General features: G+C 39.9%; 1 long non-coding RNA gene across 9 annotated transcripts in view; it reads left to right on the top strand.

The window, feature by feature from the left end:
- The window catches only part of LOC129015541 (uncharacterized), a 38695-nt gene extending 20644 nt beyond the window's left edge, over positions 1-18051 (top strand). The window contains exons 2-13 of one of the 9 annotated variants that reach the window (XR_010124397.1): positions 2847-2968; positions 3170-3235; positions 3801-4123; positions 9149-9223; positions 9451-9567; positions 10311-10436; positions 10578-10721; positions 11353-11492; positions 12259-12377; positions 13271-13445; positions 13650-13943; positions 14843-18051. This is a non-coding gene — a long non-coding RNA (uncharacterized LOC129015541). Of the gene's footprint in view, positions 1-2846; positions 2969-3169; positions 3236-3800; positions 4124-9148; positions 9224-9450; positions 9568-10310; positions 10437-10577; positions 11493-12258; positions 12378-13270; positions 13446-13649 lie in introns of all 9 variants that reach the window. The other 8 variants (XR_010124404.1, XR_010124403.1, XR_010124400.1 and 5 more) reach the window with 8 other exon arrangements.
- The last annotated feature ends 8382 nt before the right edge of the window (positions 18052-26433 follow it).

Here is a 26433-nt window from a genome sequence, read left to right as displayed (position 1 = left end):
GTCTTATATTGATATCTGCACATCTGGTGTAAGAGTCACTTCTTCCTATTTTTAAATTTACTTTTGTAGAGGAGCACTTTTTCCTGAATATGTGTCTATGTTGTTTGTTTGGTGGAATTTGGACTTTAATTCTGGATGTGTGCCGTATTATCTCTGGATTATATCTTTGGGTCTAAACAACATTAATGATAATTTTTATTTCTTTGGTAGCTTAAAGTGTGTTTATTACTGGAGGATGTGGTGAAGTGCTGAGGGCTGGATTGCTAGGAGGGCCAGTGTTTAAGCCCCAGTGGTAGCAGAGGTGGACTGAGTGTACCTACCCTTGTGCCCCAGGGTGGTGGTTGCTGGGACTTGTATTAGTGGTTTTAAGTGGTCAATTCTTAGGCCTCCAGGTTCCTTGTTCATATTCCAGTTGTGTCAGCAATGGATCATGTATGTGGTCAGGCTCTTGGGTCCCTGGGCACTAGTATGGCATGGGTGATGGCAGTAGCAGTAATGGGATAGTCCTCTAGGTCTCAAGAAGTATGCACAGGTGTTGGTGAGGGCTGCAATGTGTTGGATGTAACTGTCTCCACACCTGTTGATGACATGTGCCAGTAGGTGCAAGGTAAGGTAGATGGCAGCAACATGTTTAAGCCCAACCTCAGACCGTAGGTGGAATGCTCAGGTGCCATTTGTGGTGAACTGGTTAGGAATTCTCCAGATCCTCATACTACATGCTCTGCCTTGGTGAGGGTTGTGTAGCTGGGTCAGACAGGCTCATCCTCCTGCTCCCCAGTGGTGACTGAAAGCACCAGACATGATAGGCAAAAATGGGATGACCTCCAGTCCTAGGTAAAATGCTCAAGTGAGGGGCAGTAGCAGCCACACTGAGGAGAGAAGGGCCAGCTTCGGTGGCTGCAGTCTGGACCAGCAGGTGGAGAACATGTGCCCCACTCACATATCAATCCTGTCAGGGCTCATGTGTCATCTCCAGAAGTTGTAGTCTGTGCCTCACTGATGGCCCTGTCCTGGCTACAGGAGCCTTACTTTAGCAACTCAATTTCAGTGGCAAAATGTGCACCACTCCTGCCTCAGTTTCAGCAGTGCTTGCTTGCTTACTACCTTCAGCAGCAGAATTCCATCTTTTACTCATGCCTCAGTTTCAGTTGTGGAGTCTCTTTCTAGATAGGACCTTAGTCCCCCGGTGGTAACAGACCACATTCTCCTCATTCTGCAGTGTCAGCCCTGCCAGGATGCAGAACACTGCACTTGCTCTGTTGAAAGCTGGACTAAAAAATGGCAACTTGCTTAGCTGCTTAGCCCTCAGAAAACCTTTGGGACCTAGCACACTCACTGGAAAATTTTTATCTGCTGATCTCGCAATGGCTTACTATGTATGGTTCAGGTCCTACAAGTATGGAGCAGGGCTCTGCTGTGGCTAGAATTGCATGATATTATGGTGATGATGTGGGCCACTGGAAGGCTTTCACCCTTTTCTCACATTGAGAATTCATTCCTGGCTCCCAATTTATCCCAGCCACATGGGCTGTGTCTCTTCCATCTTCTTTCTTGTTTTTGGTGATTGATATCATTTTTTTCTTGATTTCCACTGTTCTCTTCTGTAAAATCTATTTAAAGTGTTAGTATATACACACTGTTTTGACTCTGTTAAGTGGAGGAGGAGATTATAAAATTCTCTAGTAAGCCACTTTGAAGCATCTCACTTGCCATCTTTTAATGTATCTTCATTCTGCTTTCATATTAACTGATGTAAATTTAAAAAATTTTCTGTTTGGATCATTAAATATTGATGATTAGTTTTATTTACCACTTGACTAAAGTTGATCTGGAGTAAGCCACTTAGAAACTTTCAAATATTATTTATTGGTATAATCTCATGGATGAGCTAAATTCTCCAACTAATAAGCTGTGACAACATGTGAAAAATATTGTCTACCAAGAAAGCTCATTACAGATGCAGTGCTCGGAATGTTTTTGGGGGCCTGATTCTCTAGGCATTGCTGCAAGAGTGAAAGAAAATAAAAGACTCACAGAAGAAAACAGGAGTTCAGCAAATACCATATTCTTTGCATAAATTGTTAAGTGATCCACTCTTATAACTTAGGTTGATGGGATCTCTTCAAAAATCAGAGTTCTCGGTTGGGCGTGGTGGCTCACGCCTGTAATCCCAGCACTTTGGGAGGCTGAGATGGAGGATCATGACATCAGGAAATCAAGACCATCCTGGCTAACACGGGGAAACCCCGTCTCTACTAAAAATACAAAAAAAAGTAGCCGGGTGTGGTGGCGGGCGCCTGTAGTCCCAGCTACTTGGGAGGCTGAGGCAGGAGAATGGCGTGAACCTGGTGGGGCAGAGCTTGCAGTGAGCCAATATCACACCACTGCACTCCAGCCTGGGGGACAGAGTGAGACTCCTTCTCAAAAAAAAATAAATCAAAGTTCTCTGATACCATCAAAGGGCAAACCTTGTGAGTAGGCATTTCTAAGGATAAGTAGTCTTAAGACTAATACTAACTTTCTTATGCACACCAGGTAGTAGAACATTGTTAAGGCAGGTACTGGATATCCACTCTACAAATAGAAATTGGTGACCTAACAGCACATCTTGCTCTCTGGACTCACCAAGAATGTTGTTCCTACTCTACTGTTGCCATTCTAAACAGATGAATTTTAGCATCTGCTGTGTGGGATAAAGTAAGTGTGAACAGACAATAGAGTTCTGACAACCAAATCACAGAATAAATGTTTGGAGATCACAAGAATTCATGAATGTCTTACTAAGTGTAGCTTTCCAGCATTGTCAGTCTCAATAATCTTCCTCTACATGTATGTGTAATGTTTAGGACTCAGACACCTTTCAGGATTTAGCTGTGAACTTTACCAAGAAGGAGTGGGCTTTGTTGGATTCTTAGAAAAATCTACAGAAATGTAATGTGGGAAACGTTCAGGAAGCTGGCTTCTACAGGTAAGAATGAATTTTCTTTACTTTCTTTACTTTTTTAATGAAAGAACAAGTATTTTTGGTCATCAACACTGTTTCATGATTTCATGTGGAAAGGAAATACTTTGGTAAACAAATCAGACATGAGTGTAATATACAATAAACTTAGAATTTAGTATTTCTAAAAAACACATATAATTTATAATAAGTTTTATGTGTTTGCAGTCTAGAAAACAAATGGAAATGCCAGAACATTGAAGATCAACTCAAAAATTCTGGAAGTAATCTAAGGTAATTTGCACCCAGAAGAGGAAGAAATGTCCCTTGAGAGAATCTTAGCATATAATAAATATTTAAAGGCAAGCAAACAAAACAAACAAGCACAACTTTAAATTTATTTATTTTTAGAAAAAGAATGCCAATAATAAGTACTTTAATGTAGCATAGATATTTAGTGATTACAAAATAGTTCACTTTGAAACAGCAGTAACAAATTGCATATGTAAATATTATAGTTATGATAATAGTTATGGAGACTTGTATTTTAGTGTAATCAATCTATTCAATTTCAAGCAATTCAGATATTGCAAAAGAAATGTATAGTTTTGCTGGTAAGGGTAGCAATGTAAATTCAAAACCTATTTATCAATAGAAAATTATTAAAACACCAATCATTAACAATATGCTTACAGATATCACATGGCAGAGAATGTAAAGGTGAAGAAAATTGTCAGTGTGGAGAAACTTTCAGTCAGATCCTAAATTTTAATCTGAACAAGATAATTCCTACTGAAGTAAATCCATGTGAATGTAGTCTGTGTGGGAAAATCTTTATTTGTTATTTATTCCTTACTAGGCACCTCATATCTCACTCTGGACACGAGCCATATGAATGTGAAGAAAATGGAAAGAAGCCAGATAGACCTAAATGATGTCAGAAAGCCATCATTTCTCTCACGTGTGTTCGAGGACACATGGAAATGCACACTAGAAATGGACCTTATAAATGTACAGTATGTGGAAAAGCCTTTGATTTTCCCAATGTTTTTTATACACATCACAGAAATCACACTAAAAAGAAAGCCTATAAATATAAACAATGTGGTAGAGCCTTCAGTTACTTGGATTCTTTTGAGAAACAGAAGAACTCACACTGGGACAAAACTCTATAAATGTAAGGTATGTGGTAAGGCCTGCAGATATTTCAGTTACCTTTGGAACCATGAAAGAACTCCAACTGGAGAAAAACCTTATGAATGTAGACAATGTGGTAAACCCTTAAGTTTTCCCAGTAACCACTCTAAACATGAAAGAACTCATACTGGAAGAACATATGAATGTAATGAATGTGGGATAGCATTTTATTCCCTCAGTTTCTTTCAAACACATAAAAAAACTCACATTGCTGAAATATCCTATGCATGTGCAAAATGTGGAAAAGTCTTCAGTTATTCCAGCTCCCTTCAAAAACATGAAAAAAACTCGTACTGGAGAGAAATCTTTTAAATGTAAGAAATGTGGTCATGGTTTCAGTTATTCCTCTTACCTTCTATATCATGAGAGGACTTACACTGGAGAAAAACCCTATGAATGTAAAAAATGCAGTAAAGCCTTCGGATGTAATAGTTCCCTTAGAGAACAAGACAGAAGTAATATTGGAGAGAAACCCTATGAATGTAAGGATTGTAGAAAAGCCTTTAGCTATGCCAGTCATCTTCATAGCCATGAAAGAACTCACACAGGAGAGAAACCCTATGAGTTTAAAGATTGTGGGAAAGCCTTCAAATCTTCCAGTTATTGTCAACAACATAAAAGGGCTCATATTATCGAAAAACCCATGAATGTAAGAAATGTGGTAAAGCCTTCAGATTTTATAGTTCTCTTCCAAAACATAAAATAACTCATACTGAATAGAAACCCAATTAATGTAAGCAATGTGGAAAAAGGGATTTAATTTTTTTTTCAGTTGATTTTCTCAGTTGAGAATTTTTTTTTCTTATTATTATTTCATATTTTATTTTTAAGGATTGTTGAACTTTTTCAAATGGTTTTCTATTGGGATGATTCTTGGTTATTGAAAGTTATTCTGGCTGGGTGTAGTGGCTCACACCTGTAATCCCAGCACTTTGGTAGACTGAGGTTGGTGGATTTTTTGAGATCAGGTATTCAAGGCCAGCCTGGCCAACATAGCAAAACCCCGACTCTACTAAAAATACAAAATAGTTAGCCAGGCATGGTGGTGCATGTCTGTAATCACAGCTACTTGCGAGGGTAAGACTTGAGAATTGCTTAAACCCAGGAGGTGGAGCTTGCAGTGAGATGATATCATGCCACTTGCACTCCAGCCTGAGCAACGGAGGGAAACTCTGTTTAAAAAAAAAAAAGAAAAGGATAAGTTAATTCTATTAATTGACTTTCAGATTTGACACAAATATTCTTTTCTTGGTTAAATCTTGGTAATAAAGTCTTTTTATATATTGGTAGCTGGATTTGTCTAATATTTTGTGGAGATTTTTGCATGTATATTATAAGATTTGTGTATCCCAATACAGTATATGGTACATTATTATCTAGTGTATATACAGTGCACATACATGTGTGAATAAGTATGTATATATATATATAGTCATGTATCCTTTAACTTGAGATATGTTCTAAAAATGCATTCTCACACAATTTTGTCAAGGTAGAAACATCATGCAGTTTACTCAGAAAACTACAGTTTTGCCTCCTACACACCTCATCTATACAGTCTTATATGTGGTATGTCATTGACTGAGATGGTCAGTGAGTGTAATATGTTGTATAAGGTGTAATTTTGTTCTCAAGTAGTGTTTATTATATACAACTATGTAATAATACATGTTACTAAAATATACGTACAGAATGTTCTCAATATCACTGATAGCTTCTTAAGAACTGTGACTTGAAACAAAATGCTGTATGACATAGGAACTGTATTTTTGTATGTCAATCAGCCTGTGGCAAAATTCACTTTATTTTGTAGTACATTGTTTGATTTAAAGTCACAGTTTTCAAGAATCTATCAACAATATTAAGTGACAATTTTCTCTAGTTAGTGTTGTGGTAAATAGTACATTACAGCAATGTAGTACTATACTATGTTACTGTAGTCTTTACAGTTGGTAGTATGACATGTTTCAGCACCCAGCCAGTTCACAGTCACATCTTCCTTTGAGAATCAAGGAATATCTCACCCTCTTGATACTACAAAGCCTTCCCCTAACACCTTTTGTTTATTCTCTTTGCTTTGAATTGCAATCCTTGGGTAGACCTACATAGCTTATAATACTTTTCTCCTTTTGACTGAGTATATGTAACTAATATACTGTTGTTAATCTTATCTGTCTAGTAATGGATGTCATGGGTTTGACTGTCCCAGTAGACTAAGGTGCTAATTCCTCCCTTAACAATGAGTAGGCTACTAAAATAATTGACAGCACAAAAAGAATGGACCAACAGTGACTGAAAATGTCTTTTCAGCTTTAACTAACTGCTCTTGGGTTACTGATTCTATGAAACACTGAAAGTCACCTGGGTCAGAGCCACCAATTGATGAGCTTTTGTTTGGTCTGCACAGGAGTTTACGACCTTTATCAGGAGTTGCCATCTCTATCCACACTAAAGCACTCTCATCTGTAGATGGCTTTAAGTAGTATAAACATTTTAACAATATTGATTATTTTAATCCATAAACATAGAATACTGTACTTTTCTTGCGTCTTCATTAATTTATTTCATCAGTGTTTTATAGTGTTTATTGTAAAGATCTTTTACTTTTTTGGTTAACTTAATTCTGGGGTACCAAATTTTGTTCATGGCTACTGTAAATGGAATTTCTTTTTAAATGTCATCTTCAGCTTGTGCACTGTTGACATGTAGAAATGCTACTGACTTTTTATGTTGATATTGTGTCCTGCAACTTTACTGAATTTATCAACTTTAAAGTCTTTATCCAAATATAAGATTATATCAACTGGAAACAAGGATAATTTTTTTTGTATCCAATTTGTATGCCCTTATTTCTTTCTCTTATCTGATTGTTCTAGTTAGGACTTCCAGCGCTATATTGGGTAAACTGTGGCAAAAGTGGGCATTTTTTATGTTACTGGATCTCAGAAGAAATGATTTTAGTATTTTATTTTTCAGTATGATACTAGCTTTGGGTCTGTCATATATGGCTTTTATCATGTTAAGGTGTGTTCCCTTTATATCCAGTTTCTTGAGAGTTTTTAAAAAATAAAAACATGCCGTTGTTTTTGAGACGGAGTCTCGCTCTTTTGCCAGACTGGAGTGCAGCAGCACGATCTGGACTCACTGCAACCTCCGACTCCTGGGTTCAAGCAATTTTCCTGCCTCAGCCTCCTGAGTAGCTGGGACTACAGGTGCATGCCACACACCCAGCTAATTTTTGTACTTTTAGTAGAGACTGGGTTTCACCATGTTGGCCAGGATGGTCTCGATCTCTTGACCTCGTGATCTGTCCACCTCGTCCTCCCAAAGTGCCAGGATTACAGGCATGAGCCACCATGATCAACCAACATGTCAATTTTTATCAAACCCTTATTAACATCAAATAAAATGATCATATAATTTTATTTCTTCATTCTCTTATGATATAACCACATTGACTGACTTGCAAATGTGGAAACATTCTATGACATAACCACAGCACAAAACATAGCATTATCACTGGGATAAATTCATTTGGTCATGATGAGTGGTCTTCTTTATGTTTGAATTTGGTTTGCCACTATTTTGTCAAGAATTTTTACATTAATATTTATCAGAGATATTTGCCTATAGTTTTCTTTTTTTCATGTGTCTTTGGTTTACATATCAGAGTGATATTCTGCATTAAAATGTGAAGTTGAATATGGTCACTTTCATCAATAATCTTAGGTAGATATTTTGGATAACTTGCTGCAGCTTCTACATTAGCACTTGCGGCTTCACTTTTCACTTTTTTTGTTTGTTTGTTTTTGAGACAGAGTCTCACTCTGTCGCCAAGGCTGGAGTGCTATGGTGCGATCTCGGCTGACTGCAACCTCTGCCTCCCAGGTTCAAGTGATTCTCCGGCCTCAGCCTCCCAAGTAGCTGGGACTACAGGCACATGCAGCCACACCCAGTTAATTTTTTTGTATTTTAGTAGAGACAGGGTTTCACCGTTTTGCCTGCAATGCTCTCAAACTCCTGAGCTCAGGCCATCCATCTGTCTTGGCTTCCCAAAGTGCTAGGGTTACAAATGCCATGCCTTGCCCACTTTTCACTTTTATATGGGTGGCTTCTTTTCTTAAAACACATGAACCAACCTCTGCTAACTTTAAACTTTTTTCTGCAATTTTCTGACCACTCAGAGGCTTCACACAATTGAAAAGAGTCAGGACCTTGCTCTGAATTAGGCTTTGGCTTAAAAAATGTTGTGGCTGATTTGACTTTTTATCCAAGGCACTAAAACTTCTCCCTATTCATGATAAGGCTGTTTCACTTTCTTGCTATGTGTTCACGGGAGAAGCATTTTTAATTTCCTTGAAAAACTTCTTATGTGTTCTCACTGGAGGAGCAGTTTTAATTTCCTTGAAAAACCTTTTCTTTGCATTCACTACTTGCTAGCTATTTGGTGCAAGAAGCCTAGCTTTTGACTTAGACTTTTCTCCATCACTAAGCTTAATTATTTCTAACTTTTGATTTAAAAGGAGAGACATGCAACTCTTTCTCTTACTTGAGCACTTAGAATCCATTCTGGGATTGGCCCAGAATGGGCACAATCCACATAAAAAGTCAGTAGCATTTCTACATGTCAACAGTGCACAAGCTGAAGATGCAATTTAAAAAGAAATTCCATTTACAGTAGCCATGAATGAAATTTGATACCCTGGAATTAACCAAAAAAGTAAAAGATCTTTACAATAAATGTAACATTGGCCCAATGTTAATATTATTGTGTCTCAGGAAGTAGAGGCCCAATGAGAGGGAGAGAGAGAAATGGCCATTGAATCAGTCAGAACACACATGAGATTTATCATTTTGTCTACCTTCTTATATGATTCAGTTCATAGTGCCCCCAAACAGTTACAATGGTTACATCAAAGATCACTGATCACAGCTCACCATAATAGATACAATAATGCCTAAATATGTTGAAATATGAGGAGTTGCAATAATGTTTTTCTTCCCCCACAGTATGAACAGACACAAGCATTATTAAATGCTGCTACATGCTGAATTGAATCTCAGGAGACTCACAGGCTCGCTAGAGTGAGTGGAAATTGGGGTTTCTGTGGGTGGAAGATCAGGTTTGTTAGGGAAGATGAAGAGGGAAAAGAGATGCTTCCTGGGAGAATAGGACGAGCTGAGACTCTGGAGAACTAGGAGGAAGGGACAAATAACCTGTCCTAGTAAATGAGAAAGGCACCTAAGTCAGGAGTGAGGGAAAGCTGCGTTTCTGTAAGTTGGCATTCAATTATGATTCTGTCACTGTTTAGGTTCCAGAATGAGGAAATCCTTTTCAGAAGAACCAGAGAATCTATTCCTTAAACCTGGAGAAGAGCATGATGTCATAGTTTCATTTCTTCAAAGGATTCTGAAGCCTGGGAAAAAAGGTAACATAAACATGTTTACAATGACAAGGTTTCACTCATGTCTCGAAACAGCCATTCGCTTAGATGTGCTTCGAAATCCACAGTCTGAATGACAAAGTCCACGTCTAACTTTACCTAATGGATGATAGGGCTCTGTGTAAGCTTTTCTATTTAGCTTCAGATTTTCTTCTTTTTATGATTAAAAATCTCCTTTGAAACCAGTTGAATGGAAATTAAGAAATCATTTTCAAGTGTATTCTGAAGGGTGTGAGTGATGTTGGTCTCCCATGTTTGAGGAAATGAGTGTATCATGACCACAGGCAATTGTAAACTGTGGGTATGTCTTTGATATCATTTAGGATGATTAGATTGGCTGAAGATGCCAAGATATTAATGATATTTTTGAAACGAATTGAGAAGTCATGATTCTAATTACTGAAACTCATTTTTATAACTTCTTAATAAGAGAAAGGAGGTTTATATATTTTGTACAATCTTCAGTTCATGTGAAGATCGAATAGCCTTTTCCAAGTAGCAGCAGCTTAATTCTGTGGCTTATATGGGCATGTAGATAACTTCAAAAGGAGAATTTAACATTTATCTTTGTAGAAAATAAGCAATTAGAAAACAACCCAGGAAAACTTAGGTAAATTTTCTTTAATCCCGACTTTTAATTTGTTGCTAGAAATGGCAGTGCTGTGAACACAAGTGCTATTTATTAATATATTGCTTTTCATAAATCAGTTTTCTTTTTTTGTAATTAGACAGAAGCAGAACAGAAAGACATTCTTCATTTTGTTGACTGCAGGGGTGGAGGCTGGAAGTCTCTGCCACTAAAATTGATGAACTGGACACATGCCATGTTGTGAATAAAGCTGATTGTTAATGCTGTGAGTATGAATGCAGAATAAAAAAAAAATCACAGACTACATTGATCTTATGAAATAAAATATTTCTGGTAAGAATTTTGCTCACAAATTTCACATTACACTATTGGCTTTACTGAAACCGAGTCTTCTCTTTCTGAACAGAGTGCCCTGGCCTGGCAAGGTCTGATTCTTTCCACGGATCCCAGCTGAGCCCCTGTGGGAGCTGCTCCCTGCACTGATGTGGTCCCTTGGCTGGCAGGCCCCTCTATGGTCAACCACATGACACCTGCCTGTTATGAGGGACAGGTAGGAAAAGATGCACTTTCCATTAAAAAAAAAAAAGACAAGTTTTTCCAAACTGCTTTTCATTCCTTCAGATTTCAATCTTAACACTAGTATACATTAATTTTTTATTTTTATCTCATAAGGTCCAGAATTTCTGATAATTTCGGTTCTTTTGCAGAGTCCAAAGAAGCAACTCAGCTCTTCAGGTATCATGTATGTGTTTTCTGGGAATTGCTTTTCTCTCCTAAGTAGACTACAAATTTGAGACTGATTTTCTCTGTCAGTAAATGTGAATGCTTCCAGTCATCTGTCAAGTATCTTCTATTGTTCTGACAATGAGGCAGATGCCTGCTGTTTTGGGTCAAACCTAGGTAAATGTGCATGACCACAGCAAGTACCACTGAGGACCTATTGGGATACTTTCTCTAAATTGATCGCATTTCATTTACCAGTTGGATAATGGTACCACATTACCATTGTGCTCTTGCTTTTTCTGCTTCTCCATTCATTTCCATTCGTCTTTGAATTCTTTAAAAAATCTTGCCTACATTTTTCTGTGGCCCCAAAGGACATTGTGTTGGACTAGTGATGGTGTGTACAATTCAATAAGTGTCTGGTCTCTGAACTGAAAGAATAACCTTTTGAATTTTAGAGATTCAGGACTCAGGAGAAGACTTCGTGGCAAGAGTTGACGTAGGAGTTGACAGCGCAAACCCTACACCAGTTCTTAGCAGTGTTGATCTCCAAGAAAGAACAGAAACAGCTGCAAGTCCTGCTCCCAGAGACTTACAGGTACCCTCAGTCCTCCCCTCTGCCTTCATTGTCTTGCTTTCAGACTAATGTCGCTCTCATGGTGACAGATTGTTGAAAGGTCTGTCTCGCTCCATCTTCTAGATGATACATTTGGTGGCCATTGTGGCTCCATCCACAAAACAGCCCTTACCTCTGAGAAACGCTGGGAACATTGTAGTTTATTTAGATACCAATGAATGAATTATTGTCAGAGCACCATAAAGTAGTCTTTCCTGAGACTGTGAGGGTTCCCTGCCTTCTGAGGGCCCTGGTGCCACCTACCCCTTCAGGATGTCCTGGTGTCCTGAGGACCAGACGATGGAATTGCAGAGAGTTTTAAACACTGGCTGTTTCTCTAGTGTGAAGTATATGCTATGGTGCTGTCAGTGTAGACTCCAATGTCTTGAATGTGAAAAGCAAGTTCTAGATTGATTTCTGAAAAATGTGCATGTCAGTCTGTCGCTGGAATTGGGGAAGAGTCACCCACACACTTTGACCTGTTTTCTGAGGCCTGAAGGTGAGTGAGAGTGCGTTAGTGACAGGAAATTGGGGGTGCAGTTTGTGGGACATCAGGCTTGTTATGGAAGAAAAAGAAGGAAAAGAGGTGCTTTCCAAGAGAACAGGATGAGTTGAGACTGTGATGGACTGGGAGAAAGGGAAAAATAACCTCTCCTGGTAAATGACAAAGAAACCTAAGGCAGGAGTCACTCAATGAAAGCTGTGTTTTTGTAAGTCAGCATTTAATTATGATTCTGTCACTGTTTAGGTCCCAGAGTGAGGAAGTCCCTTTTCAGTGGATCCAGAGAATCTATTTGTTAAACCTGGAGAAGAACATGAGGTTATAGTTTCTTTTTCTCCAAAGGATCCCAAAGTTTGGGAGGAAAGGTAACATAAATGTGTTTCCAATGACAAGGTTTTACTCATCTCTCAAAACAGCCGCTCACTTGGATGTGCTTCAAAATCCACCATCTGAATGACAAAGTCCACATCTTACTTTTGCTGATAGATGCTATGAATCTGTGAAAACTCTTTCATTTAGCTTCAGATTTTCTTTTTGTTACTGAGACTCTCCTTTGAAACCAGCTGAATAGATATTAAGAAATCATTATTTTTAAGTATATTCTGACAAAAGTAAACAATGAAACAACAATTTTGATTTTTTGCATTCACTTTTCTTATTCTCCCAGAAACTACTAGTTGATTTTGTCAGCTGTTGAGCTATATTTCTTCATTTCTTTTTTGGGCCCATGAATTCTGGGCTTCCAAATCCTAAGTGAATATCAACCTACAGCCAGAGCTCCCCTGTCAAGAGTACCAAGCTTGCTTGTGTGACCCTTGCTTAAAGGGCACTCTCCTCTGAGACACACATGGCTTATCCCCCTACCTGGCTTATAGAACTCTTTCTTGTTCTCAGTCTGCTATTAGGATCTTAGGGAAGAAGAGAAGAGTCCTGCCTGCACCAGTGTGAATGCTTGTGCCTGGAATGCTTGTCCTCAGCTTCCCGGGCTGGCTTCTTCTGGGAAGCTTTCCTCCACTCTTCCCAGATTTCCTATGAATAGCATGCTTGTAGCACCATGGCCGCTCACACCTCCTGTGCAGATGGCACTGTGATCGTCTCTCTCCTTGCCTATGTTCTTCTCTGGAGTTCAAGCTCTAAGGGTGGGAATACCATTATATCCTCAGCAGCCCGCTAAGTCTTTTGGACAAAGGAAGTATAAGAAATGGTTGACCAAAGAATTGAATTCAGAATCTTCAACTCAGATTTCTTTCTCTGTTAGGATCTAAAAAATATTTGTGCAGCCATTTGGACCTCAGTGTGAAGTGATATTAAAAGGTGAAGTCCATTCTTCAGGAAGTAAACCTCTGCCACGTGGATCACGCTCAGACATTCTATTGAATTTTGTCTGACAAACAGTTTCTTGCTTTGGAAGGTGTCTTTCTTGGTGGAACACTGTAAGTGTCAAAGATGGACAAATAGTCAATCCACTGTTTGTACATGTATTGGAGAAGATCACAAATTAATGTTGGGAGGAAAATTTTGTTGTAACACACTGTTGAGGCTCACTTGTACAGAACTGGAAAAGCCTTTAGATGTGCATGTGTCTAGATTCAGCCTTTGTTTACCATATATTCCAATCCTGATCCTGCCTTCACCAGATGCAAAGAGTACCTGACATGTGGCCACAACACAGGGTCTGCTGAAGAGGGAGTATCATCACCTCAAACTCACAGCCACCTGATATTTTCAAAAGCCAGCCAAGAGAGATGTTTACAGAGAGCTGCGGAGAAAACATGCAGTCCATCCAGGCATCTCATTGAGCTAAGTTTCTCAAGCAGTCACCCCGTGGTTTTAGCAGACCCCACAGAAGTGGTTTTGATGCTCCAGCCTTGGGTGTCATACTGTGCCCATACCAAATGGAGCACCTCCAAAGGAGCAGACCCGAAGAAATGGTATTTAGTGTACTGTAAAATTGGGGTTTTGAGACTCCCCATATAATACAGATTCCTCTCCAAAGGTCTCAGCTTTCTCTTTTAGTACAAGGCAGAGGAGGCATAGACCACAGCTTAAATAATTTATTAGCTGCTGATTTTCCACAAATTTGAGTAAGACCCTTCTTTTAACAGACAAAATGTGGGTGAGATGGCAACGTAACTCACAAAAAACTGGTGCCTCTTCTTTTTTGAGGTGGTTATGGGCTTGTGGAACTCAGCTGGTCATACTTACATTATAAGTGGACAGGAAGATGTATGTGGGGTCGTCTTTATCCTCTGGGATGTATCCTCACCAAATTAGACTGTCCTCCATCTAACTGGAAAACTGTAAAGACTCATTATAGAAGCCATCTGCTTCTATTAGACGGCTATACCTTCTTCACAGGCAGCCACGATCAATGTTGAGCTGCAAGTTGAGGCCTTGGCCGAGCACACGGCTGCAGCTTTGAGTAATACGCACCATGCCCTTACCCTCCTGAGGACACCTCTCAGATTAGGCAGGTGGCCTTACCAAACCGAATGGCAAAGCCATTTTAACAGAAGTTCAAGAGGGAACTTGTGCTTTGATCAAAATCAAATGTTGCAGCATGTTAGAGACTATTCATATAATATTACCCGGGTTAAGAAAGCTTTAGACACTCGTATCTCTGCCATTGATGCCCTGTCAGCCAACTCCATGTCGGCTTGGTCCCGACAACTGCCCAGTCTTTGGAAAGCCTTCCTGTTAGTTTAGCTGGGATAATTTTACTTATTTTTCTTTGATGTTGTTGAATATATTATGGTTGTACTCTTTGTATAGGAACACAAGATAAGCTTACTCAATACTTTCTTAAATTGGACACTTATTAATCTTCCAGGTTTCACCTTTTGCTGGAACTCAGAACTACAAATGATGCTTCATGTACCAATGCTTTCTGACTGAGCTCCTCTCTACTCTGAATACAAGAGACCCTAATAGTTATGTGGAAATATCATCGCCCCTGTTCAGCATGAAGAAGTTACAGAAGACGGACCTTCATCCTTCTGCAACCCTTAGGATTGAAGGTCCTCTTGTAAAAGGGAGAGGGGAAATATGTAAGAAGCATTCAAACCAGAGCAACTGCATTTTGAACAACGGCTGAGAAAAATGAAGCTGGGTCCTATTGGGCTGCATTCCCAGGAGGTTAAGCATTCCTAGCCTCAAGATGTTTACAATTGAGGGAACAGATTAATAATGTTTCCTAAACAGACTCAGGACTTAACAGACCCAGGAATGTCTTGATACTTTGAGAGCAAAAGCCCTTCTAGTTTTAAATATGCCTTGTACCTAGGATGGATGCTTTTCTTACTTTTGGAAATGCCCTACTCTGTCTATGGAGTCACTATTCATTCACTCCTTTACTTTAATAAAGTTGCTTCCATTTTGCACTGTGGACTTGCTCCAAATTATTCCCTTCATGAGACCCAAGAACCTCTCTTAGGGTCTGGATTCAGACCCCTTTCTGGTAACAGGTGGATCTACCATTCTGGGGTCTGGAGGATGGCAGCCCTCTTCTCACAGCTCCACTAGGCAGTGCCCCACTGGGGACTTTATATGGAGGCTCTAACCCCACATCTTCCCACCACACCATCCTAGTTAAGGTTTCTCTGGGTTTTGTATACATTTTCCTGAAATCTAGGCAGAGGTTCCTAAGCCTCACTGTGCACCTGCAGGCTTAACACCATGTGGAAGTTGCCAAGGCTTACAGTTTGCACCCTTAGAAGCAGCAGCCCAAGTTGTACCTTGACCACTCTTAGCCATGGCTGGAGCTGGAGTGGCCAAAGTTCAGGGCATCATGTCTTGAGGCTGCACAGAGCAGCAGGGTGCTGAGCCTGGCCCATAAACCCATCCAGTTTTCCTAGGCCTCCAGGCCTATGATGAGAGGGACTGTCACAGTGGTCTCTGAAATGCTTCTGAGGCCATTTTCACATTGCCATGTCAATTAGCAACTGACTCCTCTTTACTTGGGCAAATTTCTGCAACCTGCTTGTAATACCTTCCCCTGAAAATGGATTTTTCTTATCTACTGCATGGCCAGACTGCAAAGTTTCCAAATGTTTAAGCTCTGCTTCTCTTTTAAATATAAGTTCCAGTTTCAGGTCATTTTTTTTACTCAGGCATACGAGCATAGACTTTTAGAAGTATCCAGGTCAAATCTTGAATGCTTTACTGCTTAGAAATTTCTTCCACAAGATACCTTAAATCACCTTTCTCAAGTTCAATATTCCACCGATTCTTAGAGCAGGAGCACAATGCCACCAGTCCCTTTGTTGAAGCATAAGAGAGTGACTTTTACTCCAGTTCCCAAGAAGATTTTTATCTCCATATGAAACCTACTCAGCCTGGACTTCATTGTCCATATCACTATCTATCTGCATTTTGGTCACAACAATTTAACAAGTCTTTGGGAAGTTCAAATTTTTTTCCTAATCTTCCTGTCTCCTGAGCCTTCCAAACCCTTACAGCCTTTGATTATTACCCAGTTCCAAAGCTGCTTCCATATTTTAAGGTATCTTCAAAACAGTGTCCCACACCCAGTACCAATTTTTGGCACTAGTTCATTCTTGAATTGTTACAAAGAAATGCCTGAGACTGGTTAATTTCCAAAGAAAAGAGGTTTAATTGGCTCATGGTTCCATAGGTTGTACAGGAAGCATGGTAGCATCTGCTCAGCTTCAATTAGGTGGAAGGCAAAGGGGAAACTGGCACTTCACATGGCTGGAACACGAGGGATGGGGGCAGATGCTACACACTTTTAAACATGATCTCATGATAACTTGCTATTGCCATGAAAACACCAAGGGGGATGGTGTTAAACCATGAGAAACTGTCCCCACGACCCAATCACCTCCCACAAGGCCCCATCTCCAACACTGGGGAATACAATTGAACATGAGGTCTGGGTAAAGACAGAGATCCAAACCATATGACTCTGTGAGCATTAAATATATGCAGAAAAAAGAATTTGACAGATTCAACATCTGTTAGCGATGAAAACTCAACAAATTAGGTATATAAAGAATGTGCAACTACACAATAAAAGCCACATATGACAGAGTCACAGCTAGCATCATAATCAACAGAGAAAGAAGATCCAGAACAAGACAAGGATGCCCTCTCACCACTTCTGTTCAGTATAGTACTGGAGGTCTTAGAACAGTTAGGCAACAGAAACAAAAGGCATCCAAATTGGAAAGAAAAACATTGAGTTGTTCGTTTGCAGATGACATGATTTTTTTTTTTCTTGAGACAGTCTCTGCCACCCAGACTGGAATGCAGTGGCATGATCATGGCTAACTGCAGCCCACACCTCCCTGCCTCAAGTGATCCTCCTGCCTCAGCCTCCTGAGTAGTTGGAACTACAGGCATATGACGTGACACATGGCTTTTAATTTTTTTTTTTTTTTGAGATGTGATTTATGTTGCCCAGGCTGGTCTCAAACTCCTGAGCTCAAGCTCCATGACACTGATCTGGGCAATGATATTTTGGATTTTGGCCTAAAAGCACACACAACAAAAGGAAAAATAGGCAAATGATATTACAGCAAACTGAGAAGCTTCTGCACAGCAAAGGATACAATGAACAGAGTGGAGAGAAAACCTACAGAATGGGAGAAAATATTTGCAAACCACACATATGACAAGAAGCTACTATCCAAAAAATATAAAGAATTCAAACAACTCAATAGCAAGAAACAAAGAAATTTGAGGCCAGGCGCGGTGGCTCAGACCTGTAATCCCAGCACTTTGGGAGGCTGAGGCAGGTGGATCACGAGGTCAACAGATCAAGACCATCCTGGCCAACATGGTGAAATCCCTTCTCTACTAAAAACACAAAAATTAGCTGGGCATGGTGGCACACACCTGTAGTCCCAGCTACTCTGGAGGCTGAAGCAGAAGAATCGCTTGAACCCGGGAGGCAGAGGTCACAGTGAGCCAAGATAGCACCACTGCACTCCAGCCTGGCAACAGAGGCTCCTTCTCACAAAAAAAAAAAAAAAAAAAAAAAAAAAAAAAAAAAAAAAAAAAAAAAAAAAAAAAAAGATATTTGAAAACGGGCAAAGGACTTGAATAGTCATTTCTTAAAAGAGGACATACAAATGATCAACTGGAGTCTGAAGAAATGCTCAAATCACTAATCAGGGAAATGCAGATCAAAATCACAAGATATTTCCTCACACATTTCAGAATGGCTGTTACCAAAAACAAGAGATAAGTGTTGGTGATGTTGTGGAGAAAAGGGCAGCTTGTACGTTTTTGGGATTGTGATTAGTATAGCCATTACAGAATACAGTATGGAGGTTCCTCAGAAAATTAAAAATAGAACTACCACGTGATCCAGCAATTTAATTCTGGGTATATATCCAAAAGAAGTGAAATTGGCACTCCCAAGTTCATTTCACCATTATTCACCATAGCCAAGATATGGAATCAACTTAAGTGCCCATCAATGGATGAACAGATTAAAAATGTGGTAAATATACAGAAAGGAGTACTATTCAGCCATAGAATGAGGGAAATCCTGTCATTCGTGACAACAGGGATGAACCTGCAGGGCGTTATGCTAACTGAAATAAGCCAGATGCACAAATACCACATATTCTCACTTATATGTGGAAGCTAAAATGATAGAACTTAAAGAAACAGAGAGTAGAATCATGGTGACCAGAGGCTGGGGTGGTTGAGATCTGGGATGGCTGCATATATGTTAATCAAAGGATATAAAATTTCAGTCAGATAGAAGGAATAAATTCAGTAGATCTAACCTACTACATGGTGAATTACACTTAATAATTTATTGTACTGTTGAGAAATGCTAAGAGAGTAGGTGTTAAGTGTTTTAACCACAAAAATGATCAAAATATGTGACAATACATATGTTAATTAGCTAGATTTAGTCATTCCACAATGTATACTTCAAAACATCATGTTCTACATGGTAAATACATACAATTTTAATCTTGTTTTGCATTGGAAAGAAAGGAATATTTCCTCATTTTTCTTCCCAGCCTACTGAAAGATGGGATGGGTAACAATCTGAGTTGTAAAAAAAAAACAGCTCCATTATATAGATAGGGCACCAAATGTTTGCTTTGCCTTTCCTCTCAGCCCTGGCCCATAGGAAGCCAGTTAGTAACAGTGTCTATCTGCAGTTCCTGATGTAGGGAGATTAAAATATTTCAGTCTTTCAAGTTTCATCAGAATTCATTTTCTAAATTTTAGCTTAGGTTGAAATTCTTCCACAAAGATTAAAGACCCTAAAAAATCAAGCCCCATGATTTTGTTTTACACAATGTAGCATTTTGATGAAATTTCCTATATAATAAATGTCATAGTATATGGGTAGGTGATTGGATGGTTTCAATTATCACTATTAACTGTTGTTCATCAAGTCCTACTAATATTTCCTTTATGTTTAATGCATTTAAAGAAAAATAACTTTGTTCTGAGCAGAAGACAGTTAGCTTTGCTTCACTACTTAAAATTAAGCTGCATCATTGTTACCTATATAGATTTTGTACACTGTGTTCAGGCATAGTATCACATAAAATTATATTTGAGCCATTATATAAAATAAGACATTATTGTTCATCTAATAGCAAATCTCATTTAGTCCAAGAAAATAACACAAACATATTGTTGGATTATGTATGTCTTCTAGAAAATGCTTATACCACTACATTCTGAATGAGCTAAAATAATAGATACATAACTGTATACAACGTCCAGATAATCTTGTTTTGACTTCCTAATTTATTTGATTTCGTATTCCTTGAATTTATTGCTCTTTAAATATACCCTGGAATAACTACAGTATACTTCATTTTGATTTTTAAAGACGAACTTATACTTTCTGTGCTAAAAAATCCAGTAACATCCAATTTCCAAGCTATGGCATTTATAGGAGTAATTTTTGATATTTAATCAGATTTGACATTTGAGAGTTTCTTAATTTTATGAGCATGGAAGTGACAGAAATCATTTATATTAATTCTGATATTAAGTTCTTTCAGATATTCTTTCAATGTTATTTATTAAATCTAAAAAGTGCTTATTTAAAAATCTGAGACTATGCACAAAAATAGCTAATATCTCTTATAGTTATTAATATTTTATTAGACTGGTATGTTTGAAATAATACTGTAATACATTATTTCACTGTATACATTAAAATTTAAGTGTATTTATTTGTCTTTTTTCTGCTATAGAACTTAACTGCAAGAAAAAATATTTGCTTTCTTTTTTAAGTTCTGGAAATGCTTTAATTGGACTTTTAATGTTAAATATCCATTTCAGTGAACAGATTCCATAGTACTGGACATACATAATATACATTTTTAAAAACTTACTTTTTAAAAATTTAACTTTTAAGTTCAGGGGTATATGATGTACAGCTTTGTTATATAGGTAAATTGTGTCATGGGGGTTTGTTGTACAGATTATTTCATCACCCAGGTATTAAGCCTAGTACCCATTAGTTATTTTTCCTGATCCTCTCCCTCCTCTCACCCTTCACCCTCTGATAAGTTATTCCAGTTTTATAAAGGATAAAACTTATCTGGTTTAAAAATTTTGTGTTCAAGAGTTGTTTAGGACTTGTGTGCCTAACACAAGTAGTTACTTGTAGCAGAATTTTTAAGGAATCAGAGAGACCAATGGAGTTCAGGAGGATATTTATTAATTATTTAGGTGCACTGGCCCAGTCAGATAAGTATTCAAAGGACTGGGATTACAGATTTGAGCCACTGCGCCCGGCCCTAAACTTTTTAATTATGTAAGTTTTATGCTCTGTACAGTTCCCCCTGTCTCCACTTAATTTTACCTATTTAGCCAAATGCCCAGTAGTCATTTTAACCTTTGAAAGTTTCAGGTAATTGCTCACCTTCTTCCAATTCTTTTTTGTTCTTTTTTTCACAGGGTCTTTAAGTCTATATGTGGCTCTGTACTTAATACTTCAGCTCCTCAATCAACAAACTGTTCCCCAGTTCTTTTCCCTGTGACAAAATGCATGAGACTGAAAGGTGCCTAATTCTCCCAGAGACTGGATGTATACAGCTTCCTTGAATAAACAGAGAAATTGATTCTGCTGGTCTTAAAGAAAGTTACATTTGTTTGATTTCCTTGAAACTTACCAGCCCAGGGCCTGACAATGAGAAGCCAGCCCCTCAGCCCCTATGATTGCCTAAGGCACCACCTGCTGCCTGGTGACCAACTCCTCTTCCTCACCCCTTCCCAATTCCTGTTTTTCCACACATGGTTACGTTTCTTCCTGGCTAGCCCTGCAGGACCCCCAGCCTATCCACTAACCTGGATGTTGAGAAAGGCTCTCTTTGCCCCCTTCCCTGCCCAGCTCTTTCTGTCCTCCTGCCTCTGCCCTGCCCCCACCCCTTTCACAGAGGCCCAGCTCCACACACGGCCTGGGCCTGAGAAAAATCGCGGGGGCTGGGGGTGGTGCGCTCTGCCAGGGGAACCTGGGGAGGTGGGGCGGTTCTCCAAGTCCCCTTGGTCGCACCCCCAGCCGTTCCCGACCTTGCATTCCCGCGCAGCTTCCCTGCCTTCTCTGCGCAGCCAAAAGGGGCAAATGCACAAACTGCAAGCTGGTGCACCAGGTGAAAGGAGCGGCTGCGCCTGCAGAGGTTCTGGGACCCAGGCTACTGGTGGCGTTTCCAGCATCAGGTTCCGATCTTACCCGCGTCCTGTACCCTACTCCTGCTGACACCCCGCTCTTACCAACGCCCTGCCCTGCCCTGCCGTCAATAACAAGAGAAATGTTGGAAACTCTCCAAGTACATGGTATATAAATAATGGTAATGGTCAGTGAAGAAATCAAAAAGGAAAGTAACAAAAACATTTCTTGGAAAAAAAAAGAAACAAAAGAGAAAAAAATACATATAGTAGGTGTTTTTGAAGTAAAAAAATGCAGAACAATGAAAAAGTTAAAAGATACAATAAAATAAACTTTTTCTGAACTAAAAATTGATTTGAATAGTTTTCCTTCATTGGTAACAAAATGACTGGCAGGGAAAGGTGATGTCCCTGAATAGATAGGATTTTTTTTTTTTTTTTGATGGAGTCTTACTTTGTCGCCCAAGCAATTCTCCTACCTCAGCCTCCCGAGTAGCTGGGATTACAGCCATGCGCCACCACGCCAAGCTAATTTTTTTTATCTTTAGTAGAGATGGGGTTTCACCATGTTGGGCTGGCTGGTCTCAAACTCCTGACCTCAGGTGATCCACTCACATCGGCCTCCCAAAGTGCTGGGATTATAGGCCTGAGCCACCATGCCCAGACAGTTAGATAGGCTTTTAAAGTCACAGCAGAAGAAGCAGGAATGTCTGTAACCAGTGGCCAAACAGTATGAAACTCCTGGATTGTTTTGGGAGGAGTCACTACAACTACAGCCCAACTACATTTATTATGCCAGATAGTGCTGAGGGGACATACTGGAGTTGACAAGATCCCATGGGGGCACAAGTGGCAATGGCTGTGCACCAGTGGCTGGATATTCCTGAAAAATGAAATAAAATTAAACTATGGTCATCCAAGAAGATGTAGAATTAATGTACTGAAAAGCATTGATGAACATGGTCCGGGTCAACAGGAAAGCTGCAGGAATCATGTACCCGTTCAATGCCTATGCAGCCACTGACATCACTGGCTTCAGGGTTTGGGAACAGGTACAGAATGTGACCAGGCAGCAGAGGTACTCTGTTTTCAAGAATGCTTTCACGGGTAGGCATGATGGTTCATGCCTGTAATCCCAGCACTATGGGAGGCTGAGGCAGGTAGATCACCAGAGGTTGGGAGTTCGAGACCAGTCTGACCAACATGGAGAAACTCCATCTCTACTAAAAATACAGAAAATTAGCTGGGCATGCTGGCGCAAGCCTGTAATCCCAGCTACTTGGGAGGCTGAGGTAGGAGAATCGCTTGAACCCGGGAGGCGGAGGTTGCAGTGAGCCGAGATCGTGCCGTTGCACTCCAGCCTGGGCAACAAGAGTGAAACTCTGTTTCAAAATAAATAATAAAATAAAATAAAAAGTGTTTTCACATATGACAGACATTACCAATAGCAGTTGGTGTCTTTTCATTTTACATGTGTTTATCATATAAGTCTGATCTTTTTTTAGTGTCTTGAATGGTTTTCTGGAAAGACAGCATTGGTAAGTGGCACACGATAGTATCCTAGTTGTAAGAGGGCTGCATGATTCTCTTTGATTTGAAAAGCCTAGTGGTGGACTGGCTGCGGTGGCTCATGCCTATAATCCCAGCACTTTGGAAGGTTGAGGCGGCTGGATCACGAGGTCAAGAGATCGAGACCATCCTGACCAACATGGTGAAACCCCCCTCTCTACTAAAAATACAAAAAAATTAGCCAGGCATGGTGGTGCCTGTAGTCCCAGCATCTCGGGAGGCTGGGGCAGAAGAATCACTTGAACCTGGGAGGCAGAGGTTGCAGTGAGCTGAGATTGCGCCACTGCACTCCAGCCTGGCAAGAGAGTGAGACTGTCTAAAAAAAAAGAAAACCGAAAAGCCTAGTTTGTCACTCAAGAGCATCGCACACCCAGGACACTTTCCAGTACTGCATTCTGTTGAATACAGTAAGTGCTTCACTGCATAAAATACACTTTGAAGACAAAAAGAAATCTTTTTTTGTAGCTTTCCTGATATTTACAGTTATATTATTAACTGTTTATTGACAGCAAAAATGAGATTTTTTTTGCAATGCGATGTAATTAGGTATTTTTGTTTGTTTGTTTTTTAAGACTGAGTTTTATTCTTGTTGCCCAGGCCAGAGTGCGGTGGCACAATCTCAGCTCACTGCAACCTCTGCCTCCCCAGTTCAAGCAGTTCTCCTGCCTCAGCCTCCCTAAGGAGCTGGGACTACAGGCTCCCACCACCACACCCGGCTAATTTTTTGTATTTTTAGTAGGGATGAGTTTTTGCCATATTTGGCAGGCTGGTCTCCAACTACTGACCTCAGGTGACCTGCCCATCTTGGCCTCCCAAAGTGCTGGAATTACAGGCATGAGCCAATGCGCCCAGCCAAAATTAGATGTTTCTTAGTGTAACAAGGAATTGCCTTCCAAAAGGAAGTTCATGTGTTATGCTCATTTGCAATATATAATTAACTATGCAAATAATTTTTAAGTTTAGTCAATAACAAAGATTGTTCTGTATATGGTACTGTTTAATATCTTTTTTTTTTTTCCTGAGATGGAATCTCACCCATCACCCAGGCCAGAGTGCAATAGCATGATCTGGGCTCACTACAACCTCTGCCTCCTGGGTTTGAGCCAATTCTTCTGCCTCAGCCTGCCAGGTAGCTGGGACTATAGGCACAAGTCACCACACCCAGCTAATTTTTTATTTTTAGTAGAGACAGAGTTTCGCCATGTTGGCCAGGCTGGTCTTGAACTCCTGACCTCAAGTGATCCTCTTATCTTGGCCTCCCATAGTGTGGAATTACAGGCATGAGCCACTGTGCCTGGCCAATACATTTTGTAAAATTTTGTATATTGATTTCAGGCCTTTTATTTTCTTAAAAGCAGCAGCTATTTAGCCTAATTCTTAGCAGTGTTTTGTTCTCTGGGCCAGTAGTATTTTATACATGCTTTTTGTGATCCATGTTCAAGGTCTGAATTGCCAATGTTGCAGCTCAAATGTAAGCTTGTTATTCAAATAAATATTTAATTTTTGAACTTGCTCCTGTATGTCTGGGTGCAGTGGCTCATGCCTGTAATCCCAGCACTTTGGGAGGCTGAGGTGGGTGGATCACCTGAGGTCAGGATTTCAAGACCAGCCTGGCAACATGGTGAAACCTCATCTCTACTAAAAATACAAATATTAGCTGGGCATGGTGGTGGACGCCTGTAATCCCAACTACTCGGGAGTCTGAGGCACAAGAATCACTCGAACCTGGGTGTCAGAATTTGCAGTGAGCTGAGATTGAGCCACTGCACTCTAGCCTGGGCGACAGAGTGAGACTCCATCTCAAAAAAAAAAAAAAAAAAAAAAAAAATTTCTTCTGTATTACCAGATGCCCCTTTTAGTATTATTTTAGAAGCATTGGGAGGATTTTGGCTAAAGTGTAATTTACCAGAAAACACTAGATTTTAGCTTTTTAGCTTTATAAAACTCTTAAATCTTTCATGGGACCTATATTTTCTTGAATTAAATTTTACAGTTCTGGGCTGGGCACAGTGGCTCATGCCCATAATCCCAGCACTTTGGGAGGCTGAGGTAGTTGGATTGTATGAGGCCGGGAGTTCAAGGCCAGCCTGGCCAACATGGTGAAACCCCTGTCTCTACTAAAAATACAAAAATTAGCCGGGCAGTAGTGGTGCACGCCTGTAATCCCAGCTACTTGGAAGGCTTAGGCAGGAGAATCACTTGAGCCTGGGAGGCGGAAGTTGCAGTGAGCCAAGATCTTGCCACTGCACTCCAGTATGGATGACAGAGTGAGACTCTGTTTCAAAACAAAACAACGACAAAAACTGTAGTTCTAGAATAAATAGGTGATCTAAAAAGGTGCTATCTGTGTTACTTAAAAACAGAGGCTTCCATATATATATATATATATGTACTTTTTTTTTTTTTTGAGATGGAGTCTCACTCTGTTGCCCAGGCTGGAGTGCAGTGGCATGATCTCGGCTCACTGCAACCTCTGCCTTCTGGGTTCCAGCAATTCTCCCCTCTCAGCCTCCTGAGTAGCTGGGACTACAGGTGTGTGCCACCACACGCCTAATTTTTGTATTTTTTAGTAGAGATGGGGTTTTACCATATTGGCCAGGCTGGTCTCAAACTCCTGACCTTGTGATCTATCCACCTTGGCCTCCCAAAATATTGGGATTCCAGGTGCGAGCCACCGCACCCTGCCAGCTTCCTTGTATTTTAACCCACTAAACAATGAGGAGGAATCCTTCTCATTAAGCACAAGGGCACTGGATCCTTGGGTGCCTGACTTCCTAAGAGAAGCAGCATATCCTGAAAGTTTCTGACACTTCCTGCTCACAGGCACCAAAGCGTCATGTGTAAACTTATCCACTTCTTGCCAAAGGAACTCTCCCCTGGGAAGATGAAGCTCCCTGGAAGAGGCTTCTTGGACATGATCATCTCCAGGAACCAGCGGGCAACCTTCATGTATGTGTGACCAGACCTCCAGCTATAAGCATGGCGTGCAATATAGAAGAGCCTGCTATGAAACTGAAATTGATTGGACATTTTATAGGAATTGTTAGAGATGATAGTCCTCAAAAGCTTTAAATCTGTGATCTGCAAAATAAAATGTGTTGGAAACCTCTGGACAAATTTTATTTTTTCTACTATATTTGGAATATTTTTCTTCCATTGTTAAGTACACATATGTATTGTACAAAATGTCCAGGAAAATGCCAGACTATAATGAACAATGAGCTATACACATTT

Source organism: Pongo pygmaeus, chromosome 18, assembly GCF_028885625.2.
Source record: "Pongo pygmaeus isolate AG05252 chromosome 18, NHGRI_mPonPyg2-v2.0_pri, whole genome shotgun sequence".
In the NCBI taxonomy this organism is placed as follows: Eukaryota; Metazoa; Chordata; class Mammalia; order Primates; family Hominidae; genus Pongo; species Pongo pygmaeus.
This window is presented reverse-complemented; position numbering and strand designations above follow the sequence as displayed.